Below are 4,335 nucleotides of genomic sequence, written 5' to 3' on the forward strand. Positions count from 1 at the left end.
ATAAGTAATCAATAGGATTCATGTCGGACCTATGAGGGGGCCAATTGAATATCTGAATATATACCTCAATTAAATATAGAGTAACTACACGGGTACATAGGGAGACCTTGCCTTATTATGCATTAGGATTAAATTATTTCCTATATAAGGTCCGAACAACAACAACAACAAACAACAATTAAAGTATACGAAGGAACACAATCAATTCAAATAAATAGAGGCCTAAGACAGGGTGACACAATATCACCGAAACTTTTCAATCAGGTTCTGGAAGATATCTTTAAAAGATTAGAATGGGAAGAAAAAGGTATAAAAATTTGTGGACAACGCTTGAACCATCTAAGGTACGCCGATGACATCGTATTGATAACCGATAAAAAAGAAGAATTGTTTGAAATGATGAAAGAACTGGACATAGAAGCCGGAAAGATAGGCCTTAATATGAATTACAGCAAGACCAAAATCATAACAAATACAGATGAGGACATCACAATGAGGATCGGACAAGATGAAATAGAACAAGTTCACGATTATATATATCTGGGTCAAATTATAAAACTTAACAAGGAAAACCAAACAGCAGAGATCAAAAGACGAGTTAGACTGGCATGGGCGGCATTTGGAAAACTAAGCTACATCCTTAAAAACAAAAGATATCCACAACATCTTAAGACCAAGGTATACAATCAATGCGTACTCCCTGTTCTCACTTATGGTTCACAAACGTGGACGTTTACAAAAGCAAACATGGACAAGATCATAAAGACGCAAAGAGCAATGGAAAGGCAAATGTTGCACATAAAACTATTGGATAAAAAGAGAAACGAGTGGATAAGAGAGAAAACCAAAGTTAGGGATGTTAGACAAGAAGTTGCAAAGTTGAAATGGAGATTTGCCGGACACACTATAAGACAAAAGGAAGACCGATGGAACAAAATTCTCATAAATTGGAGACCGTGGCAATATAAACGAAGCAGAGGAAGACCACAAATGAGATGGGCAGATGATGTCAAGAAGCACGTTGGCTCTAGGTGGATAACTGTAGCGACAGACAGAGAAGAATGGAAAAGGATTGGGGAGGCCTATGTCCAAAGATGGACCGAAGAAGGCTAATTAGATAGAGATAAGGTCCGAAATGAACAAAGTGTTCAAAGAAAGAAGATCCCTGTAATGTACTAATGTTTCGCTATTTAAAAAGCCTCCACGTAAATCTGTTCTTGCTGTCAAGGAAGTTCTACCTCAAAACGTCACAGAGCTTCAATTAAACGAGCTCGTCTGTCTTATGTTGCGATGTGAGCATACCGTTCACCTGGTTTACAAAGAACTCTGATAAGTGTCGATCAGAACTATTTACGTCATATATCTTTCTGTTTTTAAAGTTTTGTTGATTGTTGATATTTTACTGTTAATTTAGTATCGTTTCAGTTAAAACACATGTTTAACAATAAAACCGTCTATTTTCTTTGTTTTTAAAGATATCAGGAAAATTCAAAAACTAAAATATTGAGAAAACATAAGACTACAACAAAATTTTGATGTATACCCACCCTTAACAAGAAGATAGATACTTTACAGGTTAGATACTTTAACAACTAGTTTTGATTGGTACACCCGGTATACAATGATTATTTCATTCATAGGAGATTCTGACCAATAGAAAGCTATATAAGTCTAAATTAAATCGATTATTTTTTGATGATTTCAACTTCCAATCGTATAGTAAGATATTTGATCACGTGTTTAATTCTGTCCAATCAGATTAAAATTATACTGATTATTTCATTCATAGGAGATTCTGACCAATAGAAAGCTAAAGAAATCTGAATTAAATCGATAATTTTTGATAATTGCCCGTCGTTAAGTATATTACGTCAGATGCCCTTCGTTGATACGAAAACATACATTCAGTGACGTTAATGACAATTAATGTTTTAAAAATTATAAAAGTGATGTCTTTCAATCGTCAAATATTTATAAAAACTTTGTGTTTAATTGTACTAATTTGTACTTACATAAATAAATTACAATTAAATTTTGGTTTTGAACAGTTTTATTCATGAAATAATCGCAACAAATTGCCCTCGAACTCTAAAATTAATATAGAATTTTTGCCCTCGTGACACTTTGACATAATTTCACTCGCCTTTGGCTCGTGAAATTAAAACTGTCAAAGTGTCACTGGGGAAAAATTCAATAATTTTAGAGCTCTTGTGCAATTACTACTGAGAATTATCTACTGTAGAAAATTACCGATAGAATTTTTTTAAGTAGATTGTTTCTGTTTAATGGTAACCAGTTTCCTAGTTTTGACAACTGTCACATTTGAGAAATATCCATAATATACGTATTAAAAAATAGTCTTACGAATATCACACGACAGTAAGAATAAATAAGAAAATAATGCTTTATTTTTACTCAAATTTGTTGTCATTCGGCAATAGCCACTAGAGCCCTGCGGGCTCTCGTGCCAGACAACAAATTTTCGAAAAACTGTCAGATTATTATCAATTTATTCTCACTCTCTTGTGATATATTATACCCGATAATTTTTGATAATTTCCCGTCGTGAAGTATATTACGTCAGATGCTCTTCATTGCTACGAAAAAATACATTCAGTGACATTAATGACAATTAAAATGACCGTTTTAAAAATTATAAAAGTGATGACTTTCAACCGCCAAAACTTTTTGGTGTTGAACAGTTTTATTTATGAAGTAATCGCAACAAATTGCACTCGATCTCTAAAATTAATATAGAATTTTTACCCTCGTGACATTTTGACATAATTAAAACTGTCAAAGTGTCACTCGGGAAAAATTCAATAATTTTAGAGCTCTTTTGCATTTACTACTGATAATTTACCTGTCTAGCAAAAATATTATTACATCGATATTGTTAAACAATAAGGCTTTAACATGTGATAAATCAGGTTAAGAAAATTCGAGACATTAAAAATTACCAATTTTTAACGTGGGGTGTTATTTACTTGAAGAAGTGTATTATAAGTAATTTTCTTTTTTAAGAATCCTTGAGCCAATTTCACAAAACACGAGAATATTTAACCTTTATGTAAACCTCAAATTTTCGCCGCTTATGACAAATGAAAAGCGGATTCTTATGACTGTCATGACTGTCAACATTTCCTACGATTTATTTTACTTTTCTTTCTCTCTCTCGAAATTTATATTACAACCAACATATTTTTCTATGAATGCTATACAATGTGCAACTTCTCTCACTACTTATGAACAATTCCTCGGGCAGTGAGAAAAGTCGGCCATTGCAGTGAGAAATATTTTTTCTCACGGGTTCATCGCCGGTTTACATACATATGATCGCCATTTCCATGGTAACATGCACAATACAAACACAATTATTTTTGTCAAACAAAATGTGTTTAAACTTGTCAAAACTTATCAAAAGTTACCTTTTAAGACTGTTCAACTGTGAATTATAATTTAAAATAAATAAAGTATATAAATATTAAGAATATTAAATACCTATTTGTATATATGTACAGTGGAACCTCGATTATCCGTCAGGGCACCGGACCAAGGGTATGACGGATAATCGAAAAGACGGTTAACAGAACATTAAAAAAATTGAAAATTGATAGTACAACTCTCAAATTTTATTTACACACATGTTTTGTTTTACAAGATAAGAGGAATTTTTGTTCATACAAACGAGTCAATTTGGTTTAAAATATGTATTCTGAAATCATTGTTTTACTGATGCTTCACATTTTTCTTAATCCGCGTAAGAGTATACAATCTACTTTATTGGCTTCCTCTTGTCAAGAATACCACTCGATGAATTGTTGCATGTGCGATGCAGCTTCTCTAGCCTCTTTACGCAAATCTTTGTCAGTTCAGTCAGTTGCAATAACATCACCCACATCGCCACCATCAAATTCCGAGTCTGTGTCAGCTTCTGAATCTCTTTCATCCGCCTCTTTTGCCATTTCAATGATTTCATCATCTGTCAGCAATCGATGGCCATTTGCGTCCTTATCACAAATTAACGATTCGTTTATGTCATCTTAAGTCAACGAAAATAAGACAGTTGATTCAGCCATAACTTCATTTGTTACCGCACTGCTACATTTCAGCAAATTTCGTTTGGCTTATCGCAATGCTCAAACAAAATGAATTATTGATGACCCAATTTTTGCTTATGTAGTCACTACACTACAACTTACGTACGGACCCTGACGGTTAACAGAGGTGACGGTTAATGGAGAGACGGATAATCGAGTTTCCACTGTAGTTTATTTCAATTCAGGCATATAATATACCTAAAAGCACCTAAATTATTTAATTTTAAAGTTTGAA

The sequence above is a fragment of the Diabrotica virgifera genome, chromosome 3 (genome assembly GCF_917563875.1).
Source record: "Diabrotica virgifera virgifera chromosome 3, PGI_DIABVI_V3a".
NCBI classification, from domain to species: domain Eukaryota; kingdom Metazoa; phylum Arthropoda; class Insecta; order Coleoptera; family Chrysomelidae; genus Diabrotica; species Diabrotica virgifera.